Here is a 14,912-nt window from a genome sequence, read left to right as displayed (position 1 = left end):
TCCCTGCAGGACCGGACCAGCGTGGCGTAATCCTCCTTGGAGGTGAATCCCGTCCTCCATCCTTTGTAGGCTTTCTTTTTTAGCCACAGTAGGTCTGCTAGGTCTCTGGAGAGCCAGGGGGGCTGCTGTGCCTTCTTGCTGCCTTTCCTCCGTGTTGGAATAGATTTAGCTTTATTTCCATCCCCGCTCTCCTGCCCCCACCCTTAACCCCAACATCTTTGTGATTTGCTTGAGTTGCTTTCTTGAGGTGGATCCTTAAAAAAATACCAATCAAAAAGTTGCTAATTGCTTTTTTATTTTATAGTGCCAGCTTGGATTTTATTTTCCTTTGGCATTGAAGTATTATTAAAAAGTTAATTTTTTGCGCTTCTAAAAATTTCAACAGATACTTACTTAGTGTCTAGTTCTCTCTTCACTGAGGCAAATGCCTTAAGGAACTAGACAGGTGCAAATCAGGGGTGCACTGATAGAGATTTTGGGGTATGATACCAATAGCCGATTTTTAAGGAGGCATATCGGCTGATACTAATCCAATTTCCAATACAGCTGTGTGCAGCTGGTAAGGCTGTTGTCGTGGAAGAGGAGGTGGGGAGGGAAGAGGCATGGGGGGGTCACATCAAGGCCCCTGTGGTGAGAGCACATGGAAGGGGACAGGGAAGGGGACATATGCAGCGGGGGCTGCAGCCACCCCACATTTTGTCATAGCCCCCCCTTAACCCCCCCTCCCAGTTCCACCACTGCCTGCCCCAAGTGCAGCCCTGGCCCAACCCCACCTCTCCATGCAACAGGAAGATCCCGGTGCAGCCCCGACCCTAGCCTGAAGCTGCAGCCTCCCCTGCCCCTCTGTGCAGATCCCTTTCCTGCCCCTTCCTTGTCCACCACAACAGACTTACCAGCTGCATGCAGCTCTCCAAGCTGCTGGGCTGTGCTCCTCACTGCCTGCATGCTGTACACATGCACGGGCATTTATCAGCCAAATTACTGACCACATTAGGCTGATTTCCAATACAATCAATTTTCTTTATAAGGTGCTGATCCAGTAACAGATGGATGTATCGGTGCACCTCTATTGCAAATGCGTGCAGGTTTTGTATCTCTACAACTGAACACATCTATAATTTTTTTGAGATTTGTTTGGAGTGGATGGCAGGATAGGTAGTCAGTGGAATAGCCTTTGAATGTAATTTGTAATAGCAGCTGTTTTAGACTTGTAAGTTCTTAGACAAGTGTAAATTCCACTTCAGGAAAAAAAAAATTAAGCTCCAAACCTTAGGAGGAATAACCAGATGATCAGATTGCAAATCCAGGGAGTACAGAGCACACTCTCAGTACAAAGCTCTCTTCACAGACAAACCATTTGTTTGTTTTATCAAGCTGTGTGTTCTAAAGCCTTGCCAGAGAGGTGCACACTTGCTATATCTATTTATTTTGCTTATGCAGAGCTTTGCTATATTAATTATAAAAAAGGGCCATATAAAATCAGTTGCTAATATATATGGTAGGGAATTTGGCAGGGTAACTTTTACTTAGAAAATGACCTTTACTTTCTTAAAAAGTACTTCAGAAGTTAATAAATCTCATCTCCATCTGCCCTGAGTTTTCTCTGCTTATTGTAATAACTCTGATGTTTTACTAATTCTGTTTCCAGCTCTATAGGAGCTGCTGTCTCTCTCTCTCTCTCTCTCACTTTTTTTTTACTTCTAAGTCAGTAAACTATGATGTATGTGTCTCTCCCTGAATAACGTTATTATATGATGCTGCTGGAGCACTGAATAGCTTGGCTGTGGACTGCTGAACCCTTTGAATGTAATTGTTTTAACACCATGAAATGAAGTAATGCATAAAATTGATAATAAACGGATATCTCTCTGCCTCTGCATGCAAATGAGCACTTAGCACCAGGGCACAGATGCCACCATTGTTTCCCCCCTGAAAATGACAAAGTAAGTGAAAATATCTACCAAGAGCTTAGAAAGTACGGTAGCTGCATTTTCATTATTTTTCAGATTTTCACAGAGTTGGGAAACCGAACTGTCTTGCCAACATTTAGAAAGGGGGCTGGATAATGCCTGCCTGTAATACACTGGAGCATACAGGGATGTGAGTTTTTGCTGATTTTTTTTTAAGCTAAAGAATATAGTTATTAGCAATTCTCCTTTGGTTTCGTGGTTTCAATTTTACAATCTCATTTTTGTTTTGGAAACAAAGACTGTATTTTTTGTCTCAGTGTCTTGCCTCCTCCTCCACCTCCTCCTCAAAAAGTATAGCTCAAATCAATGTGTGATACCCGTTAATCTGCAGTGAATATTAAATAGGCATGTTTGGAATACCTTGGATCAGTCTATAGCTTTAGATTTTACCTTTATTTTCTGGGGTTTTTTTATTTTTAGCTAAAAAACATAAAAAATGACTGCTTTGTTTTAGAAACCTTGAGCAGGTTTGAACTGAATTCTGCATATGTTTAAACAAAAGGGTGTCTTATGTGTTATTAAATTTGATAAGAGTGGGTTTTTACTTGGGAGTTAATCCTCCCTGTTTCAGGGATTATCTGTATCCCCATTCATTTCACACAGCAACCCTGTTGGGAGAAAGAAAGTCTAAATGGACAGCAATGATAAGCTTGATCATTTTTTACCCTTGCTTCTAAACTAAGGCAACAGTTAAAAGTTGCCTACTGTGTAACAGGAACATGCTTTGGAATTCATATACAGAACTGAGTTATGTTTTATAGTTGGAAACCATCACATTCGGCACCCAGACTTTAGGGAAAACAAGACAGATTATCTCATACTAGGGTCACTGCTGCAATTAAGTGTGAGCTAGATTCTTGTGTCTTTTCCCTATCACCTTGTAGAAGAGAAGTGTCATGGAAATTATATGTTCTCCTACACTTAGCAGTGAGAGGAGTTTGACTGACTTCTGGGTTAAAGGTTTCTGTCCTTTTCCTAAAAATGATCCTGGAGTTGAAGAAAATAATTCATTTTTCTCTCCCTTTTACCATAGAAGTTATGAGAGCGCTTTTCCCCTCTTTCCTCCTACCTAAAAGGATAGGGGATATCATGGCTCAAAATAGGTGTTTTACCTTTGGTATCCATAGAGCTCTTATAAAATCTAGGGGCTGGTTTTATTTCTGGGAACCATATAATCCTTCCTAGGTTTGAGTAGTGATTTTTTAAAATATGGACTGTTCTGTGATGCTTAATTATTTGTGTTTAATACTGAAGACCAGCAGGGTAATTGGTGGTTACTGAGAGGAGCAAAAAATTCTGAGATCACCAAAGGAAAGCCCAAAAACAGAAAGGCAGTTATTCTGGGAAGAGGAGCAGGAGCTAAAGCTTCTGTGATTGTAGGTTCATAAAGCCGCACAAATGGCTTTACAAACGTTCTTGGTTAGAAATAGCTTCATACGGTTAGATGGTGTCTCACTTGTAAAAATGGTCTGGTAAAAGTGCTGGAACTGTTCAAGTGCACAAAGTTTGGAAATTTTCATCCTAAGTGACTAGTTTAAACAAAAATGCATGACTTTCCCTTCAGCATATTAACCTGTACAGTAGGTAACAGTAGGCAACTACAGTAGGCAACTTCATTGCCACAAAAAAAAGTTGGGAGTTTGTTTGTTTTTTGGGTTTATTTTTTTTAAGAAGTCAGGTAGAAGTACGGTTTTCCAGTATTTTAATTTTTAAGTCTCATGAAGTTATCCTCTCATGCTTATTTTATCTGTCTTTTTAAACTCTGATATACCAAATGCTGGTTTTTTAAATGTAGATCTATCAAGTTAAATCCTCCTACACAGTCCACAGAAGTAGAGCTATTTGTCTTGTGAGAAATTCATACACAATCATCATTATAGACTCACATATGGATCAAGTTTCTAAACCTCTTCAATTCTAAGAACAACTGATCAAAGGAAGGCCAGTCAGCTTGTTAATACCCTACTTTAAGTACAAAATGATTAACATGAGGGAGAATCAGAAATGTAATGAGAGTAAATAGCAATTCCAGCAGGTTAATGGAAAAACATATCATCCAAGAAGGAACACTGGAAGTGACTAAGTACTGTACGAGGAGCAGAGTTATATAAAAAATTAGCAATGTACCCCACAGATACATAGCTACTGGTTTGTATTTGCAGATCAAAATGATGAGCTGCTTTTTATATGGCTTTAATAAGAAATTTATGGAACTTTTACTTTTTTTAAAAACTTTTCCCAATTTGGCCATGAAAATGTAACTAGAAGGTGAAGAAAAACCCCATTTGAATTAAAACAGAAAACACTGCTCATTTGAAAGGCTAAGAACTAACCCCAATCAGTCTGATCTTTTTTTATCTAGGAGACTTTTTTTTCAGATCTCTGCCAATTTCTTTATGAATGTCCGATTGTAGACCTAGGTTGGTCTAGCTCTAAAAATCTGTCCAAAGCCCACTGCAATCCATGGGAGTTTTTTTTCCAGTGATTTACTATAGTGAGCGCTAGATCACACTGTCCATAGAAACCTGTTTGACAAGACTCCACCCATTCTTCATCAATAAATAGCCTACCAGCCAAAACTGAATACCAAACTCAAAGCAGATCTGAACACTGATGAGGTTCAAAAATAATTCTCTAAGTCTTGCCTATTTATTTTCAAAATGCATACACCTTGAGCTCCATGTTTCATCAGGAACGCCAATATAGGGATGGAGTTAAAGCCACTACTATAGCATATTTAGTCTAGCTGAAGTAAGGAAATACTTGAAATCTTATGATAAAGGATGGTTTTATGACTCTTCAGTTCATGCACCAAATGATTTGAGTGTCATTTCTTTAAACTCTAGAACAAACTGCTTTACTTGGTTTTCCTTCTCACCAGTGTCTCTAATTTCTTCCTGAGGGATTGTACTTGGCAGGTGAACAAAAGCTGTTGGCAGATAATGCACTTTCTTCACTTGTTTATGAAGCATAATAATGCTTTCTTTGTCTGATATATGTCTGTAAGTTCTTTGGGGCATGGACTGTCTCTTACTATGGTAACACAGAGGGAATAGGGTTACCCCAAAGTAGGCACTACAATAAAACAAACTATAAATAAACAACCTTCCCAAACATGGTCACAAATGTCACAGCCTGTCACAGATGATTACAGCTAGGGCAGGGTAACTCTTCTGTTTGTTTTAACTTTATATCTAGGTATCAGAAAAAGTACACACACTATTTATAGACAAAAGCAAACTGTTTATAGCCATTTCTCCAAGCACTTTAATTTGCATGTCCAAAATAACCTTCCCAGGATTTTTTTATATCAGCCAAAATTGTGTAGAAAGAGATCTGCTCAGATCGAAATGAACCTAGCATACACTAATTGAAGACACTTTGCTAAAAAAGCCAAAACAGACAGAAAAGCAAGCATCCTCAGTACATTTCACTTGTAGGCTCACTCTACAAGTAACAGGTATTATGCAATTAACTAGTTAGTTGCACAATTAACTAAGACCAGCTACAGACACAAAGTACCTATCATGCTATAAAATGGCCCAAACAGCTATAAATTTAGACTTCAGAAATGTGTACTAACTTTATAGCTGGTGGCTATTGAGCTTTAATTTCCACGTGTAACTGAGAGCCCCATCCGGTGATGGCACAGCTGCAGAGGTGCCATCATGCCCAGCTGGAGCTGGAAGTCTGGCACCTAAGGGGACTCTCAGCCCTGGCAATGGTGGGCAGCTGTGGACTTTGTCCTGGCAGCCATGGAGTGTGGCTGCAATCTCCCAGCCATGGGAGAACCCAAACCCAAACCCAAGTCTCCCAGCTACAGGCAGCTCCATGACTGGGAGATTGCAGCAGCTAAATCTCACAGACATGAGGGTATGTGGGCAGCCCCAGCTGATACTCTAGAAGGCAGGGGTAGGTTTCAGAAGGTACATCTACATGTGATATTAATGTGACTCTGTAAACTTGCACCACAGTTTATTGCTCCCAGGTGCAGCATTTACACATGTACCCGGGACTACAGCATATTGAGCCGGGACAGCACAACTCCAGCTCACAGGGGTCCCTAGGGTTCAGCCTGCCAGCCTAGAGCTACTCCCCCCCAGCTCAGTGTGCTGCAGAGGGGCAGACTAAGGGTACCTGGCAAGCAGCTTCTGTACTGTAACACCATTGTGCCCCAGCAAGCCCTATCACTATCTACATGTGCTTTGCAGAAAAGTAAATAACTTTCCCATAGGATAGTACTTGTGTTAGGCAGTACTATCCTATGGTGGAGTTAATTAGTTTACTCCAGCCTAACAGGGGCACACATGTAGACAGTGATGCTTTACTGTGGCACTAATTAGTCTACTCCACAGTAAAGCATCTCACATAGATACACCCAGAGAGACATAGAAAAAATGGAGGATTGGACCAAAAGAAATCTTATGAAGTTCAATAATTACAAGTGCAAAGCCCTGCACTTAGGACAGAAGAATCACATGCACCACTACAGGCTGCGGACCAACTGGTGAAGCAGCAGCTCTGCAGAAAAAAACCTTGGGGGTTAGAGTGGATAAACTGAAAATGAGCCAAAAGTGTGCCTCTGTTGTGAAGAAAGCTAACAGCATACTAGGCTTTTTAGTCAAAGCATTGCTGTAAGTTTGAGGAAAGTGATTATTCCCTTCTATTCAGCACTGGTGAGGCCACATCTGGAGTACTGTGTTCAGTTTTGGGGCCCCCACTGCAGAAAGGATGTGGCCAAATTGGAGAGAGTCTAGTGGAAGCTGGGGGTGAAGAGAAGACTGAGGAGGATTTAATAGTCTTCAACTACCTGAAGGGTGGTTCTAAAGAGGGAGGAGCTGGACTTTTCTCAGTGGTGGCAGAGAACTAGGGACCTACCTAAATCATGGCCTACATGGACTGTGCAGCAGCTCCTTTAATCTTGCTCTTTTTGCCACATGCCACCCTGCCACTGATTGATGGAGGGACCCTAGTAGCCCTGCCACTTGCCGCTGATCAGCTGGGAGGCAAAAGCCTTAGTTTTAAATATACCATAATTTCTGTCTCCTGCCACTGATTGCCTGAGGGGCCTCTGAAGTCCTGTCACTTGTAGCTAATTGGCTATGAGGCAAAAACCATGGCATATTTAAAACTGGGTTTTGCCTCCCAGCAGCAACTAGTGAGCAGCAGAGCCATTGGGGCCCCTCAGCCAATCAATGGGGGAGTGGGACATACAGCGAAAAGAGCAAGATCAAATGAGCCACAGTGCAGCTCACTTGCGCAGTGATTTAGATAGATCCCTACAGATAACAGAACAAGGAGCATGGTCTCAAGTTGAACTAAGGGAAGGTTAGGCTAGATATTAGGAAAAACTTTATCACTAGCAAAGCACTGGAACAGACTACCCAGAGAGGTTGTAGAATCTCCATCCTTGGAGGCTTTTAAGACTTAACTAGACAAAGCTAGGATGATCTAGTTGGGGCTGGTTTTGCTTTGAGCAGAAGGTTGGACTCAATGACCTCCTAAGAACCTTCCAACCTTAATTTTCTATGATTCTTGTCCCCGTGGGGATGAACCAAACCCCAGTGTCACGGTGGGCCGGGGTGGCAGTTAGGCACGGAAACAGGCCGGGTTCTTTTGGCTATGGAGAACTGAGGCACGGGAAGCGTAGCGGTTTCTTAAACAAGGTGGAATTTATTTGACTTACGCTTAGGTGCGTAGGAAAACTATGTCTTCAGTTACAGTAATCACAAATACAACAAAGGGGTCTGTTGGCCCACGAGGTTCGGTCCGAAGACCTAGTCCCAGGGCTGGTCAACAGCTCATGAACTGGGAAACTGAACAAACAAAACTGTAATGCGTAGAAAGCTGTGGTGTGACGCCAGTCCCAATTGGTGGACGATCGGGCAGCCGGAGAGTAATGCTGAGGTCAGGATGCCAGAATGCTGAGGTGAAGTCGCAGTGGGATGGTCCAAATCGTAGTCTGTAATCAGTGAAACTTAATCGGGAACCAGGAGATCAAAACCGCAATCGCTCTAACAGCATGAAGTGCCAATCGGGGAAGGAGATCAGTAGGCCCAAGAGCCTGACTGCCAGACAGTCCCTGGAAACACCAGCTTCTGTCTCCAGTGACGCGATCTTCTTCCTCCTGCCCAGAGGAGGGGCTCACTAGCCTTAAATATGAATTTCTTTAACCAATCAAATCGATCCTCCGACAGAATGTTCAAGCCAGATTATGTCATGTTTCAGGGAAACTGAGCATGCGTCAGATTGGGGTTTGATTGTTTCTGCGCATGAGTAACACAGAAACTGGGTCATGCTTGATTGACAAGCCCAAAGGTCATGAAAAGGGCAGCTTTGACCCTGTATGGAGTTTTCCACTCTCAGCCAGCAGGTTCTTGCATTGGCAGCACCCATACTTAAACTATTGCTTCAACAATTCTATGATAATCTTAAGTACAGAGTACTTGCTACATCAGAATATGGGATCCCAGCATTATTAGAAGGCTTTAATAGCTACCTTCTCTCAAGGTTTATTAATAAATTTGTTATCAGAGGAAGGATTTCTACCTTAACTGGACTCTGACTGTCATTAATATAATATCTGATCTCATTTTAAATAAATAAACCTTCCATCCCCTCATCTTGGAACTGTATGTAAAAATACAGCCCATTCAGGGTATCACCTGTATTTGCTTAAGTACATTTTAAACTATTGTGACTTTTGGCTTTTGAATTTTGTGATTAAATGTAAATGTGATTGATTACTTGCTGCCAGTCTCACCCATCTTCTAGAACTCTCTTAGAAATAAAAGCTTTCATCTCAACAAGAATGATTAGTTAAAAAAATTTGTAATGGTCAACACTTTCTTTTTATCTATATTCTCAGAGAAAGTTATATTATTGAATACACTTAATGCATCACTATAACGAAAAAAAAAGGCCAGAGTCTAGTAAATCTTCAGTGGTCGGAGGAGACAGATCAGACTCACCTTATGTTGCTTAATATACAAGTCATTCTGTTCATGCTAATAACTAAGGTGTTTCTACCAAGAAGGAGTATATTCATGCTAACCTCTAGATGAGATAGACTTACATGGATTGTTTTTTTAAAAAAATGCATAAGCAAGATCATGCATATCATATTTATGGTTTTGAACTTTCATTAAATCTTCCCTGTGTTGAAAAAATTAGACTGTTTGCATATCGTAGACATCAGTGATGGAAGACAACCATAAGTGATAATATAATCACAATTGTAATAGTAAATAAAAGCTCCCTCACCAAAAAAAAATATTGGTTCACTCCCACTAGAACAAAGGAGGGGAAGTTGTACTTTGATGCAAATAGAAGAGCTATACTGTAGAGCAGGGGTGGGCAATTATTTTTGCTGGAGGGACGCTTAGTGACTTTAGGTGAGCTGTTGAGGGCTGCAAAGGTAGCCTCACCACTTGACAGGTGCCCCACCTCTTCATTTCCATCTTGGGACCAGAAGAGACCCCTTTACCCCTAGAAGTACTCCTTTTGGTAGGGAGGTTGCCATCTTGGAACCAGAAAAGAAGTCATATACTAAAAATCAAATATCTACTATAACATTTTAATTTTGTTTTTTAAAATATTGGTATCTGATTAAGCCTGTCTTAACCAGGATGCCAGAAAGCCATCCAAGCTTGACCTGCAGAAATCAAGAGAGGGAGGAATCACCACTTCCCTTGTGTGATATAAGGGGCCTTACGTGTTGTAGTGCCTGATGGGTACATAGCCCCTCCCCTCAACTCATCTGCCATGACTTGATGTTATTTTTCTAAAGAGAGAGGGTTCAATGGAGATCTTCTTCCTGGGAGGGATTCCCCGGGAAACAGCAGTACTCACAATTTAGGCGCGATGTTCCACGGGGCTCTGCCTGCCCTACACCCCCATCCACTCATCAACCGAATGCGTGTCAGCACAATGGTGGTTCAGTCTTGCTGGCTTGATCACAGCTTGCCTCGAGGGGAATCCCATGTCCGAGTGGACTCAGGTGATATTTGTCCCTCCTGCCTTGACGTCTAGCCTTCTCTCCCTTGAGGCTGTCACTTTATCTAGGCGTAATGTCGCGCCCACTGCAGTGCCTCTGAGTAGGGTGCTTTGTTCTCATGCCTCTTCTCCCTCTCTCTATTTTCTCCTTTTTTTTTTCCAAAAGAAATAGACTCCTGAGGAGGAGAGGGAGAAGCTGCCTCCTTTCCCCCAGCCTCCCACAGGGGGCTCAAATGCCTCCTCTGCTCTGCCTGTTGGTGCTACACCGGCTGTGCTGCTCCTCTCCCATGCAGAAGCCTCATCACATCTGGTGTGCAGCACACCAGTGCACTCTCTCTCCGGCTTTCTCCCCTCCCAGGTTCTGGTGGGGCTTTTAAAACTTCCTGTGGTGACCAGCATGGCTGCCATGATTGGTCCAGCTGTTCTCCGCCCATGAAACAGCTGATTGAACAGCCAGCAGAACACTGACTCAAGCGGCTGTGGCTGCAGTTCCTGCTCCTGCCCTGGCTGCCCAGCAGGAGGTAAGTTTTCCCCATGGGGAGGTTGTTTCTGGGGTTTGGGGCCCACAGGGATTTTTCTCACCCCTTCAGGAGCCTGTGGGGGCACCTTGTCACCACACCTTGGTAATTTTACCGGTGGCTAATCACCTTCACTGTTAAAAAAATGTGCCTTACTTCACATCTGAATTGCATGGCATCTGTTTCTACTGGTTCTTGTTATGTCTGTCTCTGCTAGATTACAGTGTCCCTTTGTGCATAGTGTTTTCTCCCTGAAAAAGTACTTAGACATTGTAATCAAATCACCATTTTCTTGAATGAATTTAGCTCTTTACAACTCATATTATAAGGAAGTCTCTTTAGCTCCCACATATTTTTTCTGTCACTATACTTTATTCACTCCATTCCGTTTAATATCTGGGCACAAGAACTGTAGGCACTACTCTATTATCAGATTCATGGATACCTTGTACATAGGTAAAATCACTAGGACTGTGTGAAATTTCACCAGCTGTTTCGATTGAACACTGTTTTGACTCATTTCAAGCTCAAAACAGCTAAATCAAATCAAAATGAAGGGCTTCAAAATATCTTTGAAACAAAATGAAGCTAGTCGAAACAAGTTTCAAAGCAGCCAGAAGCCAGGTAGTGAGAGACAGGGGAGAACCAGGCCTGCACTCCCAGCAGCTCTGGAACCCCATGTGGCTCAGCCAGGAGCACAGTCCTGGCTCTCCCCACCTCCCACAGCCAGACTACTGGAAGCCAATCAGTTCCCCTCCCCAGTGCTGCTATCGGGTTGGGGAAGGCAACTCAGCCCAATTGCTCTGTTCCCCTCCTCAGCCCTATGATTGGGCTGGGGAACGCAACTCAGCCCAGCTGAGCTGAGTTCCCCTCCCCAGCACTATGATCCTGGAAACACTAAGTAGATATAACTGGTTAGGACTTTTGAATCCTATTGAATTTAATCTAGTATTAATCACTAATCCCTAGGTAGTCATCAGCTACCTTGGGGATGGATTCATCTTTATCAATCACGATGAGGTCCAAATACACATGTGAGTTACCTCACATTGGATGTAACTCACCTTTTGTGTCTGAATGATTTTCAGAAGCTCTAATGTCTTGTTTCTGTAGAACAGCAGCTCTTCCTTGCACAGCATTTGGCCTTCATTTCACTTTGGGTTTAATTGATACAGGGATTCAAGAAAGGGGGCATGCACATCACTGTGCAGTACTTCTCACCATTGCCTGTTAAAGAAGAGAGAGGAATGAGAGGCAAAGCTTTCCTACTCTCTCCTTCCCTTACAAACACAATTTTAAGCATGTTTTGTGGGAAGGTCAAGAGTGTTGACATCCAGATTCTACTCCTTATGCATGCTATGTTGACTGTCTGTAATACTGTAAAACTGATGTTGTTCTTGTTTCTACTTGCACCTACCTGTCTTTTCTCTAACTTTTCTCCCATGTTGCACTAGGTAGTGAACGATAATGAAGGTATAATGACTTTGGCACAGTGCGTTTCCTGTAGATTACTGACCAGCTGGGAGAGAGGTGATGGCCTTAGGTACAGCTGTAGGCTATAAACCCCAGATGGCCATTAATCCTGAGGAAATGCACTGAACTGAGTTTGTTATTACTAGTATAAAATAGTTTTAAATTTTTTTAAAGTATTTTAAGAGAAGAAAGTTTCCATTTTCTTATCTGGTTCTGTGCACATGACTTTGCTGATGTTTTATGCACCTCACACATTTGTACAAAACTATTTTACAACATTAATGGCCAATGTATTGCCTAGGAAGGCATAGGTAGTCTGAAATAAAGTAGAAGGCAGGGTAGATTTGCACCTTATAGACCAACCCAAGTAGATAGCTATAGAGAGAGCACAACCTTTGCAGTAACAGGTCATTGGCCACCATACCAGTGTTGCCAACTCTCATGATTTTTTGGCATTTTTTTTAAGTCTATGCTTTGGGAATGTGAAACACTTAACTCTTTTACACACACGCGCGCGCATGCACACACACACACACACACACACACACACACACACACACATATGCAAGAGGTGGAAAAGAAGAGCTCTTTATATATATAAAAGACAGAGCTATGTTTTTCACATTTCCAAAGCATAGATGTTAAGAACAACACCAAAAATCATAAGAGTTGCCATACTCACCCTGTTTTACCTGTGGCAGATTAGGGTGTTATGTCTTGTGGTCGTGTCATGGTTGACTGTAGCCTTGATAATAGGTTAGACAATGAATTTGTATAGAATAGTTTGGGTAGAGATGATCTTGCCTTAGACAGAGGGTTGGGCTGAGAACAGGTAAACAGAGCCACCTCTCTTTCCCATGCTGTGTTCCCCTATATTCAAGTGTTTCCCCTCCCAAGGTTGGTCTCCAGTTGGCCAGCACTTTTCTGGAGGTCTCTTCCAGTCCTTCTTCTCTATGATTTTATGTTAAGGTGCAAATCTACCCTGTCTACTAATGCAATGCTCAAACAAATTGGCAATTTTTCCCACTGTCAAGTTATTTAGTTCATAAGGAGTTTCTGATCTGCCGCTCCATGTCTCCCCCACCCCACTATTATAAATACAGTTTTATAATATTGATAGGTTTTGCACATTTGTTCAACATGATGAATAATGATGCATTTTTGTTGTATTCCATCCATGTGACAACAGTGTCAAAATTCCGTAAAACTTATTTTCATAAGAAATATTTTTATTTAGAAAAAACCAAAAGCACTGCTCACCTGAAGTGGATATTCTTTACTGCCCAATGTTATTATTTTCTATAGTATCCTCTTTTAGGGGAGCAATAAAAATGCCAAGTAGTATTTCAAAAGCACCTAAATAACATAGATTTCTAAGGCCCATTTTCAAAACTGACTTTAAAATGTAGGAGAGTCATTGAAAGGCAGTGTGACACAGATGTCTTAGAGTGTATGCAAACATTCAAAATGAACCAATCTAACTTTTCCATTTTAGTTTAAGCAGCCTAAACCTCTATCAGTAGAGCACTATGCAAGTGTTTGGCATTTGGCGAGGAGATAAACAGGCAGCCTGCACTGGCAACGGCCCTTGGAACCCATTCCAGTATGCCTTGTGGGTTCCCTGGGCTACTGGAGATTGCCAAACACAGCCAAGTGTGCAGGATAGCTCTGACTAGCTGAAAACCACAGGGGACTACACCCCTAACAGGAAACTCCCCATCACAGTGACCCCTCCCTTCCAGAGGCTTGCAATAAAGACCCAGGGTGGGTTTCTTCTCATGTTAATTACAAGCACATCAGTTTCTCTCCCTGGACCCTGACATGGATCCATCCATACCCCTCATGCACAGGCCCATGGTCCAAAAAACTGGAGCAAGTCTTTTTTGTTGCCCCACAAGACTCTTGCAGGAGGCAGTGGAATGTTACACATGCCCATCAGCAGTTGATTCAGCAGATGTTCGTGCTGGCATTTAGGACCCAGAAGCCTAGTATACTACTCAGAGACACTTATCAAATCCTAGAGCCACAACATGCCTTGGAACTGGCTGACTACTTCCACCAGGCTGAGGAACCTTAAGCCTTCATGGACTTCACTGGTTCTGGGATGCTGTGAGAGCCCCTCCAGATTATGGAGTGAGAGACCAAAAATGAGTGGTTGGGGTGGATCATCCTGGGCATCTAATATGATGACAGTGGCTGCAGAACTTCCACATGTGTGAGGCCACCTTCATGGACATTGCCACCAAGTTGGTCCCCCCCTATCAAGTGGCAGGACATAAGGCCACTCCTGACTCTGGAGAAGTGAGTCTTCATTGTCATATGAAAACTCGGAACCACCAACAGCCCCTGGCTCCATCATCAACCAGTTTGGCATATGTAAGTGGCCAGGACATGTTGTCACACTGCTTCATCCTCATCATCAACCTGCCGGAAGTCATGACTGGCTTTTGTTGGATTGGCTTCCCCAAGTGTGGGAGCCTTCAATGACACCCACATTCCCATTCATCCTCTGCCTATTCCAAGTCTCCATGGAGTTAATCAACTTCAAGGACTTCTCCATCATACTGCAGGACATCATTGACCACTGTTGGTGCTTTACTGACATCTTTACTGGCTGGATGGAAAGGGTCTTCCCAACTCTACCAGATGATGGAGAACGGACACTACATACCCAAGGGCCCCTAGCATCAAGATCAATGGAGTTGTCATCCCATTTCCCTCATCATAGGAGACCTCATCTATCTTCTCTTCCACTGGTTCATGAAGCCCTCATTGGGGACACATCAACCACAGGAAAGAACACTCCGACCACTGCCTCAGAAGGTCCTGTATGACTGTTGAGTGCACTGTCAGCTACCTCAAAATGCACCAGAGGGCTCTGAGTGTGCACCTCAGCACAGCTGAGTAGTACATACCACACCTGGCTGTTTCTACCTGTGTCCTTCAGTGATGCCTG

The sequence above is a fragment of the Crocodylus porosus genome, unplaced genomic scaffold (genome assembly GCF_001723895.1).
Source record: "Crocodylus porosus isolate Cpor-Errol unplaced genomic scaffold, CroPor_comp1, whole genome shotgun sequence".
In the NCBI taxonomy this organism is placed as follows: Eukaryota; Metazoa; Chordata; order Crocodylia; family Crocodylidae; genus Crocodylus; species Crocodylus porosus.
Note: the sequence above shows the minus strand (reverse complement) of the source record.